Below are 15,083 nucleotides of genomic sequence, written 5' to 3' on the forward strand. Positions count from 1 at the left end.
AAGCATAAGGAAGTGGTGCCATGAGGGTATCTCATGGAGTCAGTGTGAACTACAATATTTTATCCTGTACTTGGGACACTCCTGTTTAGGTATGACAAATTTTAGCATTTAACCAAAAGAATCCATCTTTGAGTGAACCGTTCTGCAAGTCTCTTAATGCAACCATCCTGCTTACATCCCCAAAACCAAAGATGGTGGGTTCAAAGTTAGGGAAGGTGTTTGACTAAGGGAAGCCCTCTGAACTTCCACAATCCCTGGAGAACTGCTTGGCATTCTTTAGGCTGGAGCCTTCTGGTAAATAGTTGTCTGTAATCAACTTTTGGTCTTTAATTGCTAGAGGAAAATTGATTTTTCCCCATGCAGTTTTAATCCCTGGAGGCTTTTCTTCCTGTAACTTGAAATATTCAGATCGGTCCAATTTTATGGTCCAAGAGGGAGGATATGCCTAGCATTATAAGAGTGATTACAGTGAGTTTGTTACCTACACTGCAAACTGAGCTTTTTAAAACTTATGTTGCAGGCATGCCAACCTTTTAGAGGGGAAGGGAAGAAATGGAAAGATCTCAGAAACAGAAGAGGGCATATTTATACTACAACCAGTTGAAAACACAAAGCAGCAGATTTTAAATGATCCTGAGCAAGTCCAAAAGTGAAAGACATTTAACAATTTCAGAGCAGTGGAACCACACTGAAAGGAACTTTTTCTGGTCAATCTCATTCAAGACAGATAAGCAATTGTATGATTTTGCATTAAAAAATCAGATTTTATAGGTGCAGTTGTGAAACAGTTACTGATGAGTAAATCTAGGCAACTATTTTGCATGATTGCTACTTACTCATAAGTTGCAACTATTGCCACAATCAAATCTTTCTCCCCTCAACCACGAATTGAAACACTCAAATGACATTTCCATCAGTTACTTAATTAAACAAATGGAATTACTGTAAGTAGCACATACTGTACAAAATTCAGGCCTCTATTAGTTATTATATATTAGTTATTGGTTATGTTGTACATTAGTTGAAATCTATTAGAGATTATGTTTTCCTCTGTTTTTGCCAAATATATATTTACCTTTGTTTTGCATTCATTCCTAGGATAATGGGTGCTTCATCTCTTCACATACCTTTGCATTGATGATGCCAACGAAAACATGTCCCAGCACTCTCTTTGCTATTTCTAAGGGGAGAAATGCACCAGCAAATATTCCTTCAGAATTTCCTTTTCCTTTTTTTTTAAAAAAATGAGGGCACTCAAGAGAAAGGATGTTTTGAAATGATTAAGTGATCTTTCACAATGTTTTTTGTGGCATTCTCTTCCTGGAATATTTTGTTGTATTAAATATATTTTTGTCTATTCCTTAATCAAGTCATCAGATGTTGTTATTTTAATCCAATACTATAGCATACAATACAGAATGTTATTATTTGAATACACCACTCTTCTATATGAAAATGATGGGCACTGAAGTCTGGAATATAAGCATGACTAAAGTTTAAAAGACAATATTGTGAGATAGAATTTGGGTTTTTTTTTCTGTAATAGTTGATGAAGCTTTACTTCCCACCTCATCTAAAAACCTTTAAAAACAAAGCCACTAACACCCTTACCCTTCATCCCAATTTAATTTTTGGTAATACCTAGTAGGTCTCAAGACTAGAGAAATGAATATTCTTTTGTTGTTTTTACTCTTATGATTGTATCCTAAGATTTCATAAAATATGGCTAACAGTAGAAAATTCCACACAAAAAGTAGTACAACAAACAACATAAACCCATCTAAAAGCATGTGTAAAATAGCAACCAGAGCGGCCTATTTCTTTACTCAGTGGTTCTCAACCTGTGGGTCCCCAGATGTTTTGCCTTCAATTCCCAGAAATCCTAACAGCTGGTAAACTGACTGGGATTTCTGGGAGTTGTAGACCAAAACACCTAGGGACCCACAAATTGAAAACCAGTTTTACTGTAACATCAGTTTGCTCATTGTTAACTTGATGCATTTGGAGATGCCAAACAGCACTATTCCGTAAATACAGACTCAAATGAGCCCTATTCCAGAATCAACCCTAATGTTACATTTTGGGTAGATAAATTGTCATGTGTCTTATTGGCAGAAAGCTGCGTTGCTTGCCTAATCTCTAGGATGATAAAGGAGGCAGGTCCCTTATCAGTCAAGGTTGTGAATCTAGTTGTATAGTTCTATTAAACCAGTTCCAGAGTATGACATCACAGAACTATGAGACAATTTGCCACACAATAAAGTCAATTATTTTCTCTACTCCATATTTCAGGTGTAGAAGTCATTAAAACCACAAGATGGCAGTAGCTAACTGCTCACCTGGCACATCCAGATTCCCATCTTAACAAAACTCAGGAGCTTTCTCCAATTTCTCTAGAGATAAGAAGGATTTCCTTCTAAACAAGGATTGGATTTTAGGGCATGAATCCTGTTGGCACACTATATCATTATAGGCAATAGTTGCAGAAGAGGGTGGGGGAAAGTCGCAGGTGCAGCAGCTGCAAAGTCAACTGCTTGGAACCTGCAAAGTTTTTCTGTCTTTAGCTTCATAACCCTGGAAGAAGTGCGACTACCAGCCTAGATTTCCAAGTTCACAAATCCAGCAGACAAGCCACACAGGTTGCTATACATCTTATATGCAAGTACTTTTGAAATAGGTGTGTGTGTTTGTGTGCGAGCACACATGTACAAAATTACAAACTCTTTTTGATTTAATAGTGGCATAACAGAATTGGGGAAATAGCAGTCTCAAGCTAATGCCATGTTTTCCTTGTTGCCATTGTTGTAGGTTCCACTGCTAACATTAAAAGCACTATGAATTTATTAGAAAACATGATGCACAAGGAGTGTATACCTTGTTCCCAACAGAATTTCATTTCCTGGGCACAATATTCCTCACTGAAAATGCATTTTTGGGGGTAGCAGAATCATGTTGCCAATAGGAATGTATGCTTATTCAAGAAGGGAGCATAGCCTTTCAACATGAAAGTTAGCCCATGCCTTCCATACAATAACAAAATTGGGAGGGGAGAGGAATCAGAACAGCATCTGTGACTTTCTACCAAGTATTCCATATGTAGTATGGATGTTACATGGGACACATCCTATTGTCAGGATGATGTAGTGGTCACTTAAGACTAACTAAATAGTTAGTGGCTAAGCTAGGAATGCAATTCATCACTGATCACCAGGTGCTTAGAGCAAAGGAGGAGGAAAAGCCCTCACTATTATACTCAGGTTAATTTCCTGTGGGCACCAGTTTGATCCCTCTGGAAACAAGAATGCTGAGTGTGGCGGATCTTTGGCTTGATTCAGCAAGGCACCCTACTCTATTACAGTAGTTTCCATGGGCCACTTGACCAGGGACCAATTTAACCAGGGACCATTTTGACCAGGAACCACACTCCAACATTAGTATCAAAAGAGTTATAAATCAGTTTTTGGTCAACTTTAAACTACATTGGATAGACCACATCAGCTCTAGTTTCTGATACAGAACATATGCCATCTAGTAGTCGCCATCTGCTTGCCCACAGAAAACCATATTTAGAGCTGATGTGGCAATAGTAATCTTTTGTAAGTAGTCAGCCTCTTCCCTCCTGACATCCCCGTTGCCTTGGCTTTATAAGAGGGTTTCACGAGACCAGTCGCTCTCGTTGCCATATGATTTCGAGGCAACGGTGTAGTAATGGTGAGGTCACGGACAATATTTTTGTTCTTACAGACCACTGGTGATCCATGGACCACAGGATGGGAACCACTGCTCTATTATAACATGGTCTTGAAAGGTGAAACTAAAGAGAAATGGGAGCTCTTCTGGGTGCTGAAATAGATGTGCAAGATAACTCATGGTTCTGTGGATGAAAACACACTTTTTCAGTCTCTAAAGTCTTAGAACTATTTCATGTGACGTGGGATCATACATACAAGGGAATGAAAGGAATGTGTTCCATGTGAACATAAATACATGTACATAGTTACTTTGGCATAATGATGTAACAAGGTACATTTCAAAAGCCCCAGATTATATTAGTGAAAGTTACTTCATTAATGTGGCACGTTAATGGCCTCTAAGTTGCTTTCAATTACTTTTAAAGGTATTTGTAAAGGCATTTTGATGTATGCTTTTAGTATTCTTGTTATGGTTTTATATTATGTGTTAATGTTTTTAAATGTTTTATGGTGTTTTGGGGCATCAAATCATTGCCATTGTAAAACGTCCTGAGTTGCCAAAGGGCTGAGAAGGGCGGTATACAAATGCAGCAAATAAATAAATAAATTTTGATAGGAATTTTTCAAGCTTCATACCATTGTCGTATGAAAACCTCATTAAAAAGTAACAAGCAATGCAATAAGTTAACAAAATGCTTTTTTCAACACTGTAAGAAATAATAACAATTGATTGTTTCTCTAATGGTAATAAGCGGACAATTAATCGTTATTGTTTCTTGCAGCGTTGAAAAAAGCAATTTATTTCTCCAATAGTAATAAGTAAGGGGCCCCCAGTGGCGCAATGGGTTAGACCCTTGCGCCAGCAGGACTTAAGACAGACAGGTCGGAGGTTCAAATCCGAGGAGTGTGGATGAGCTCCCTCTGTCAGCTCCAGCTCCCCATGCGGGGATATGAGAGAAGCCACCACAAAGATGGTAAAACATCAAAACATCCAGGCGTCCCTTGGGCAACATCCTTGCAGACAGCCAATTCTTTTGACCTGCAGTTTCTTAAGTTGCGCCTGATATGTAAAAATGGTAATAAGTAAGAGAAATTGATCACCTTTTAAAAGTAAATTTCTAAGTTCTGATACTGATACCCACATCAAAAACAATGCATGTTTCCAGGACTTGCAACAAAATGTTGCAGTATAAAATGGCACTCCATTCCATTATCACTCTTCTCTTTTCTCATTTTCCCACTCCTTTCAGTAGTCACTGGCACACATACTAAAAAGACTGAGAACATCAAAACTTTGACAAATTGGCAGCTGTTCAGGCTTCTTGAGAGTAAACTAGTCAGATTAATTTGGGAGAAAAGGTGTTTTGTTTGAAGCGTTGAGATTCTCCAGAAATACACCTCACAGAAATTTTGCAGAAGATGAACCACAGCAACCAAAGTCCAAGAACCCATACTGCCAGCACAATATAAGAATTTCATAAGTAGAACTCCAGTACAGCTTTCCACTCACCATCTCCAAGTCTCACAATTTTGTTGCAGTAGTCCCTCTATGTAATCATTGTGTGATTGGTAGAGGGTAGGGTGTGTGGAGAAACATACTGCTGACAAATACCACTGAGATCCACCAGCATTTTGGTTGGATGATGTCATAAATCTGATTCTGCCTATGGGACATAACCAGACAGTTTTACAACCCCTCTGCAGGACTATTGTCATAAAACCATGAGTCCTGGGGCGGCTTTGATCATTGTAGGAGAGAAAACCTACCTCTGCAATGACCAAAACAAGATGTATGGAAGCATAAAGTGAACCAATACTTGCATATGTTACCAAAACAATGCCCACCAATGTGAATACGGCTATATTTTTTTAGTTTTAGTAAGGTAGGCATACACTGGACATTAAGAATGGAAGCATGCCCCTATTAGAGGTGTGTTGGTAAATAGAATACATCTCAGCATACACTTCTAAACTTTGCATAAGGACACAAGAAGAGCTTTGATTAGTCATATCAAAGCTCTACCATGTCCACAATTCAGTTCTCATAGTGGCCAGCCAGTGTCTCTAGAAAGCTCACAAACAGGACTTGAATCTAGTAGCATCTCCTTGCATAGATCCCTTAGGAACTTGTATGCAGAAACATGTTGTTTATTCATTCAGTTGCTTCCAACTCATGACCTCATGGACCAGCCCAAGCCAGGGCTCCCTGTAAGCTGTGGCTACCCCCAGTTCCTTCAAAGTCAAGCCAGTCATTTCAAGGATACCACCCATCCGTCTTGCCCCTTGTCGGCCCCTCTTCCTTTTTCCATCCATTTTCCCTCCATTCAGGCATGTAGCCGGGGGGGGGGGCTCGGGGGGCTTCAGCCCCCCCCCCCCGAAATTCTCACGGTGGTTCGCGAAAAGGCCTTACTGGTGCATTATTTAAACTGTTATGTTTATTAATATCATGATTTGATCACCATTCTCAATATATCCCATATGTATGGGAGTATTGGGGTAATGATACAAAAGGTTTGCTAGGCTAGACCCTCTTTCACTCAGACTCAGCCCCCCCCCCCCGAAACTCAGCCCCCCCTGAAAATTTTTTAGCCCCCCCCCTCCCCCCGAAATGAAATCCTGGCTACGGGCCTGCCTCCATTACTTCATCTTTACCTCTAATATCCATCCCTCCAGTGAGCAGTTGGGATTTATTTCCTGGAGTATGGACTGGTTGGATCTTCTCATGATCTAAGGCACTCTCAGAATTTTCCTTCAAGACCACAGTTCAAAAGCGTCTATATTCCTTTGCTCAGCCTTCCTTATGGTCCAGCTCTTACATCCATAGGTTACTACAGGGAATACCATTGCTTTAACTATGCAGACCTTCATTGCCAGTCTCTACGCTTCACTATTTTATCGAGATTGGTCATTGCTCTCCTCTCATGAAGTAAATGTTTTCTGATTTCCTGGCTGCAGTTTGCGTCAGCAGTAATCTTTGCGCCTAGAAATACAAAATCTGTTACTGCTTCCACCTTTTCTCCCTCTATTTGCCAGTTACCAATCAGTCTGGTTGCCATCATCTTGGTTTTTAAATGTTTAACTGCAACCCAGCTTTTGCACTTTCTTCTTTCACCTTGGTTAGAAGGCTCCTCAGCTCACTTTCGTTCATCAAAATGGAAACATCTGCATATCTAAGGTTGTTAATGTTTCTTCCAGCAATTTTAATTCCAGCCTTGGATTCGTCAAGGCCCGCACATCGCATGATTTTTTCTGCATACAAGTTGAATATGTCGGGTGAGAGTATACAGCCTTGCCATACTCCTTTCCCAATCTTGAACCAGTCGGCTGTTCCAGTATTGTAGAAACATACTTCCTGCAATACTAGAAGTAAAATTTAACTGTCATGATTAGTAGACATTAAAAAAGCCATATTCTCCTGAAATTTATCCAATCCCCTTGTGGGGTTGCAATTTGAAAATAGAACTATTTCAGATGGCAATTGAAAGCAGAGGCTAGCTGGTAGTAGTGTGAACAAGAATTCATTAACAAATCTGCCTGAGTTATTCTCGATTTCATGAAAGGCTTATGGGTGATTCACAATAAAAGGTCAATTGTTTCCCATTTCATTATGCAGTAAATCCCATTTTTAGAGTTCCAATAGAAGTTTAGTGTTGTTTATGTTTAATGCCTCAGCAGATGCTAAGACTGTGTAACACAAGACTGTTTTTCAGTTCTCCTTTGCTCACCATGTTAAAGTTTTGTAAAATATAGTGTAAAATCTAGTTTTAACTCTCACTGCTGTCCCAAAGAGACTTGGGACATACTTTTTAGTGAAAAATCAGTAGCAGCTGAGAGTCCTGTCCTGGGGAATGGGAAAGTTGTATTACTTAGGTGATCCGTCATAGCCTGAGGATGATGGTCCTCCAAGTGTAGTGTCTTGGCAGTGGGAGAGTTGTAGCTGTTGCCAGAACTATAGTACTCAAGAATCCAGTAATTTTAAGGGTGATAAAGGAATATATGGCAACTATTCCACCTCTGAGTTTATAAAAACAGCCTGCCTGTATTCTGGTGTAGCTCAGTTCATGCAAACTTGGTTCGCCAGATGTCTTGGAATTCATCTTTAAACATAATGCCCAGTGGTAAGGACTTTGTGTAATGTACAAACCAAAATTTTTGAAGCACCTCCCCTGGGCTTATTAGTATTTTTCCTGCAGCAAATGTATCAAAACACTTGTGTCTACTTACATTTTATTTATTTTATAATGCAAAACCTTTGGTGTCAATCAGTGGAGGTCTATTGGCTCAAGATCCTGTAATGCAGTGGTTCTCAACCTGCGGTTAATCTCCAAAGGCTTGATCCCAGAGCCAGGTTTTCACTTTCCTTCTGAAGGCCAGGAGTGAGGGAGCTGCTCTAATATCACTGAGTTGGAAGTTTCACAGCCAAGAGTCACTGAGAAGGCCCTGTCTCTCGTTCCCGCCAAACGCACCTGTAAAGAAGGTGGGACCAAGAGCAAGGCCTTCCCAGACTATCTTAATCTCCGAGAAGGTTCATAGGAGGAGATACATTTGAACAGGTAAGCTGGGCGGGAACCGTTTAGGGCAGTGATTCTCAACATATGGGTCCCCAGATGTTTTGGCCTTCTAGTCCCAGAATTCCTAACAGCTGTTAAACTGCCTGGGATTTCTGAGAGTTGTAGGCCAAAATACTTGGGCACCTACAGGTTGAGAACCACTGCTATAATAGTTATTATCCCACTTAGCATTTTAAAAAGAGAGATCAGACAAGTCATTCAACATGTGTTAGACTACAATCTTCATCACTCAAATCTGTGATTCAACATATCTGGAAGGTACAAGGTTGAGTGAGGATAAATTAGATTTGCTGAGAGACAGTTTCATAGGCTATTTGCCACGAGGACTAAAATGGACAGAAGTAGAGGGTTTGCCTCTGTGATGTCCAGGTTGTAAACTTTGGTGACCCATCTAACAGGTCAGTATCAGAGACAGGTTGCGAAAGCAGATGATTCTTTTCTTCTGAAATGTTTGCAGTAATTCTTCTCATCTTGACCCAAGATATGCAAAGACATGGCATCCTTCATGACAGCTGTTCCAGCTGCAGAAAGGTAGGGTTTGGGGTGAGTTTGCCCTGCGTAGAAAAGATCTGCATGCACTTTCTGAAAGCCAAACTTTGCTGCCACAGAGACCACTTGAGCATGGTGAGAGATCGAGAGAGGCACCTGGTGGGGTTATTAGTAAACTTGGAGTTCGTCCTTCTGCAGGGACCAGCTCATAATTACACTCATTTTCTAGCTGTGCTGAGAAGTGTTTCGTGTCTGTCTGGCGTGTGTTCACTCTCTCTCTTTCCCTCATCAGTCACTAGAAGGGCCCTTTAAAGAGACAGCAGCTCCACCATCTCCAGCTCTCTCCCTCTCCAGTTCTTTTTTTTTTTTTGAACAGATGTGCTTTAATTGGGAAGACATATTCAAACCTCTCAGCTCACAGGAGGCAAGGATTTTTCCTTTCCACAAATTGTTTGCTTGCTTCTGTAGCTATGTTTCCCACCAGAAGAAAGATAAAGGGTACATTTCAGTAGGATATGTTCCTGCATGGGCCCCACTGAAACAATTGGGAATGGCTCTGGTGCTTTCTGACATTTGACAGAATTCGTGGATGGGTCCAAAAAGGTGCAATGTAGCTCTGGTGACCTTCTCAACCCTCCACCTACCCACACAGATCATGTTATACCCTGGCACAACTGTAGGCTACTAGTTTCTCCCTGGCTTCCAATGGGTTCTATGGCCCCTGTCATGGGGAAGAAGGGATAATGAGGTAAATGATTTTGCATGGAGTTGCAAAGCAATTGTCATTATCCCTATTTCTTAGTCAGTAACACTAGTGAGGCCTCAGTGGCACAATGGGTTAAACCCTTGTGCCAGCAGGACTACTGATCAAAAGGTCAGTGGTTCAAATCCGGGGAGCAGGGTGAGCTCCCATCTGTCAGCTCCAGCTCCTCATGTGAGAAGCCTCCCACAGGATGGTAAAACATCCGGGTGTCTCCTGGGCAACATCCTTGCAGATGGCTAATCCTGTCATACCAGAAGTGACTTGCAGTTTCTCAAGTAGCTCCTGACACGGAAAAAAAAAATCGGTAACACTGAACCACAGTTGACCAAGTACACAAGGCTTCTGAGTTTCGGTGTATTACAGCTCTGGAAGTACTCTGCAAATTAATGGTACCATATGTGCACCTGACTATAGCAAATGAGCAAGTTCACTCTGTCCCAAGCAGCATCTCAGGAAAAGAACCCTATTTAGGCCTATTCACCTTTTATCAATATCATAATACTATTAAAAGAGTATTTAAGGTACCCTTCTCCAAATGGAGTCCCATTAGGTCAGGGTCACTCAACTAACAGGGAGGGCATGGTCTCCTAAACCCATCAGTAGCTACCTCCTACTCTACCCGACCCCACAAGACGAAGGATTGGGAGAGTTGCAGACCATAGCTGCCAAATACTAACAGCACACTCTCAGGGTATGATCCAGTTGTGGGCCAACACATCTGGAAGACCCAGGATTTGGAAAGGCAACTAAGATGGGCCCAGATTGTAACTTATTTAGAAATCAAGTTTGTTGGCATGGAAGGTTCGCCTTCTCATATCAAGATACAGGTGAGCAGGCCTGTGGAGCCCCCGGTGATGCAAAGGGATAAAACCCTTGCACCAGCAGGACTGAAGACTGACAGGTCGCAGGTTCGAATCTGGGAAGAGGGTGGATGAGCTCCTTCTATCAGCTCCAGCTCCACATTGTAGGGACATGAGAGAAGCCTCGCACAAGGATAAAACATCAAAACATCTGGGCATCCCCTGGGCAACGTCCTTGCAGACGGTCAGTTCTTTTACACCAGAAGCAACTTGCAGTTTCTCATGTTGCTCCTGATACACACACACACAAAGTATGCTCTGCTAGCTACATGGTATTTGTCTTCATTCCTATTCAACAGGGATCAATGCCGAGCAATCTCAGCATTAAAAATGGCTTCCTGGCCCAAATTAAGTTGCATTTCATGGCATGCCTGAGTATCCAACAGTCTTTAAGTTAGACAGGCGCCCTCCTTGATGGCCTTCCGTAGGGGCCTAAAAACATGGCTCTTCGAGCAGGCCTTCAATTGAGTATAGTTAATTGACACTGGAATGAATTAGGACTACGAATTTTGGCTATGACCCCAGGACTTGACGAAGCGGATTTTAGTATAAGTATATGTTGTGTTGTATTTGTCTGGTTTGTATGTCTAGACTCGCTGTACACTGTCTTCTTTGTTATTGTTCACCGCCCCGAGTCGCCTCCGGGCTGAGAGGGGCGGTCAATAAGTGCAATAAATAAATAAATAAATAAATAAATCCTTGGACACAAGCATCATTGGCTGGTGAGGTGTCACAGGAGGAATCATAGAAAGTGGTAGTGGGAGGTACATTTTGTTTTTCCAAAGGGGATTCCACTGCACAAGGCCCCAAAACGAACACTTCAATTTGAACATAGTGACTGGCCCTGGTGCTGAAAACAAATCCTGATTAGGTAAGAGCCTGGTGCTTTCTCTCCCCGCTGTTCATTTTGGCAGGAGGCAATATACAGAGAATAGGGGTGCACAATTTGTGTCCAGGCCTTGATGGAAAGAAATCTCTCCTCCCCGCTCCCTTTCTCTCACGTCTCAGACGGCTGCCCACATCTCGATCCACAGCTGCCACCCTACAACCCTGAGTTTAATGAGCCTGCAGTAGGCACCATGCTCAACCTCCCCAACACACACATACACACACACAAATAGACATCCCCCCCCTTATTTCCCCCTAATTACCACCCTGAAATTCCTGGCTGCTGGCAGGCAGAGCAAAAATTACTTTCTCTATTTAAAACAAAAACAACAACCAAAAGGGCAAGCGCCTGCCAAGAGAAACTCTGCAGAGCAGAAGGCAGAAAAGACTTGGGGAGCCTTAATGATGCTTTGCCAGAATTCCTGCCAGCAAGAGGAGGGGGCAGCGAGGAGAGAGAGAAACAAACCAAGGGAGGCGTTTGCAACTCCCAAACCTTGACCCAGCTCACAGCTCTGGAGGAGCAAAACTCCCTGTATGCACACAAAACACCCACGCAATTTCCCTGCAAGCTGAATCATAATTTGGAAGGATCCGACAACAAGAGGCAATCCTGTAAAGAGGCAGCTGCCTTGAATTGCAGATGAAGGGACACTGAAAAAAAGGTGACAGTGTGGAAGATGGATGTATCAGGTTCATAAGATGGGTAACTTTGTTGGACTACAACTCCCAGAATCCCCCAGAACACAGGCTAGATGTTTATGGATTTGTAGTCCAAGGGAGAGATTTCCTACACTTCTAACTCTGCCAGTATGGTATGGGGTAGTGAAACCCACTGTACAAGTCATACTCTCTCAGCCTCAGAGGAAGGCAATGCCAAACCTCTTGGTTTCTATTATTATTAGAAATACAAAAAGATGAGTCCACAGCAAACAAGACCACTCTGCTGACTGTTGTATTGGATCACACGTTGGACACTTCCCAAGTGTCTAGGACTGTGTGATGTATCGACGGATAATGCGTGCAGATCCCAGTAAGGTGGCCTTCTGCAGCTGGAAGATGGTAATTTTGTCAGCGCCAATTGCGTTTAAGTGCAGGCCAAGGTCTTTAGGCACTGCACCCTGTGTGCCGATCACCACTGGGACCACCTTGACTGGCTTGTGCCTGAGTCTTTACAGTTTGATCTTTAAATCCTCACATTGTGTCAGCTTTTCCAGTTGTTTCTCTTCGGTCCTGTCACCTGGGATTGCGACATCCATGATCCATACTATTATTATTATTATAACTTTATTTTTGTATCTCCCCAAAGGGACTCAGGGGAAATCTTGCCAAGAAAACCCCATGCTAGGGTCTCCATGTCAGAAACAACTTGAAGGTATACAGCAACTAACTCTGCCCCCTCAGTGTAAGGCTGACAGAAACAAGGGAGGGAAAGGACATCCTTAGAGCTTCCTACATAAATGGCTGGGAAGCTCTCTGGAGGCTGCTTTCAGGCCCTTTGATGTCTTGAAATGTACTAAACACGATCAGTGATGGAAGTTATTCAGAGGGAATATTGCGAAAGAGAAGAAAAGGACAGCTCTTGAGTGAGGAATTCATTATGAGGAAAAGAAGCTCCAGGCCAAAGTTAGTCCATGGCAGGGAGCCTTCTAAATGGATCCATATGCAGCAGGAAGATTAAACCAGCTTAAGCCTAAAAATAAAGCCTGCAGATGTTGATATTACAGTGGCACTCCTGCAGGGAAACCATTTCTTTTTAACTCATGCAACCCCAAACAGTTGTACTGTGTGGTCTTTAAAAGCCATGGGGGACTGTAACTGTCTGGAAGTCATGCCCTTGGACTTGTAAGTCCCGTTAGGAGACAGCTGCTGGCACTCTGCAGAAATTTCAAATCAGCTTCTTCCACATTTGGTGCCATTTTTAAAGGTAGAGCTGATAAAATCGTTCTAAGAGTTGCATGTGATGTCTGTAGATAGTCCACATCTTGCAGGCATATAGCAGGGTTGGGAGGACAATAGCTTTATAAACAAGCACCTTGGTATCCCTACGGATGTCCCGGTCCTCAGACGCTCTCTGCTTCTTTCAGAAAATGCTGCACTTGTAGAGCTCAGGCAGTGTTGTATTTCACTGTCAATGTTGACTTTTGTGGAGGTAGGGGAAATGGTCAATATTTTCTAATGTTACACCATTAAGCTGTTTTTTTCATGAACGGAAAATTGAATGTTGGTAGGCAGGAAAAGAAATTTAAATATGGGCTCAAAGCCAACCTTAATAACTGGCATAGACACTGAGAACTGGGAAGCCCTGGCCCTTGAGCACCCCAGCTGGAGGTCAGCTGTGACCAGCAGTGCTGTAGAATTTGAAGAGGCATGAATAGAGGGTGAAAGAGAGAAACGTGCCAAGAGGAAGGCGCATCAAGCCAACCCCGACCGGGATCACCTTCCACCAAACCAATGCCCTCACTGCGGGAAAAGATACAGGTCAAGCATAGGGCTCCACAGTCACCTATGGAGTACACTGATCTTGGAGGACAATCCTACTCGGACTACGAGGGATCGCCTAAGTAAGTAAGTCAAGGTAGAGCATTTCATGGAAAACAAGTTGGACACTCAATTCTGTTGGATTCGAATTCAAATAAAGGTTTTTTGTCAGTTCCTTGTTTGTGAAAGGGCCAAGGGTCACAAATGTTTGGAAGGCATGTCCAAAAATAATAAAGCAAGAAGGTAGTTGATCCGTGGGGGAGGAAATGGATCCTTACATCAGTGATGACCCTACACATATTGTTAGACTCCAACTCTCATCAGCATGTTAAGTGTTTAGGGATGAAAGGACAGGTTGTCAGGCAATTTGGGAGAACTGTAAGTTCCCAACTCTGAGGTATATGGTGAGAGACTCTTCTGTCAATCCACAGTTGTAGAATAATACGCCAGATAATGCAGACTCAGTTAACGTTAGCCAAAAGTTTTATCACGCTGCAAGATCAGATCAAGAACCACCAGTCTTCTGCATGGCCAGCCAACTGCTTCTAGAAACTCTCATATAGCATCTACAATCCTGTATGGCTCAGGGTAGCATAACAGTCAAGATGTGCACCTACACTAGGATAAGCGACATACCATCCTCTGGACTTGCTCTACATCTCTGAAGCCTCTCCCCTCAAAACCATTTCCTGCCTTGTGGGAAGAGGGCAGGGTCAGAGAAGACCCAGCAGATTTTAATATGATATAATCTTTTTGTGTTTGACTACAGGGACATAGTCAGACACTTCTCCCTATCTGCTCACCACAAGCAACCAAATAGCTACCCAAGGGAGCTCTGGAGGCTACATGTAAGTCCAAACGAACTTTGGGCACCACAAAGGGAAACGGAGAATATAGGCAGTTGCCAAATTACAAACCTCTCACTTATGAACAACTCATAGTTAAGAACGGGAATGAGGGAACAGGAAGTGAGCAAAATCTACCCCTAGGAAGGGAAATTCACTCCCAAAAGAGTTATCATGAGAAAAGGGTGTCTCCACTGAAGTTTTCCCACCAATCCTTGCTTCCACAACAAGCCAAATTTCTCAAAGTCCAGTTAGGTGAAATCTACTGAGCAAGGGCACAGGCAGCAAAACAAACATCACAGGGGTATTAACCCTCCCTTTGCTATCCAACAGACTGGTTCAAGATTGGGAAAGGCATACTGCAGGGTTGTATACTCTCACCCAACCTATTCAACTTGTATGCGGAACACATCATGTGATGTGTGGGACTTGATGAATGCAAGGCTGGGGTTAAAATTGCTGGAAGAAACATTAACCACCTTAGATATGCAGATGAT

The 15,083-nt window shown here is 42.3% G+C and overlaps 1 protein-coding gene across 1 annotated transcript in view; it reads left to right on the forward strand.

Moving 5' to 3' along the window:
* The window catches only part of SKAP1 (src kinase associated phosphoprotein 1), a 368,343-nt gene extending 366,965 nt beyond the window's left edge, over window positions 1-1,378 (forward strand). The window contains exon 13 of the mRNA XM_067470003.1: window positions 1,099-1,378. The gene's annotated coding sequence lies outside the window, so the exon portion shown is untranslated. The remainder of the gene's footprint in view (window positions 1-1,098) is intronic.
* Window positions 1,379-15,083: the final 13,705 nt, after the last annotated feature.

This window comes from Anolis sagrei, chromosome 6 (assembly GCF_037176765.1).
Source record: "Anolis sagrei isolate rAnoSag1 chromosome 6, rAnoSag1.mat, whole genome shotgun sequence".
In the NCBI taxonomy this organism is placed as follows: domain Eukaryota; kingdom Metazoa; phylum Chordata; class Lepidosauria; order Squamata; family Dactyloidae; genus Anolis; species Anolis sagrei.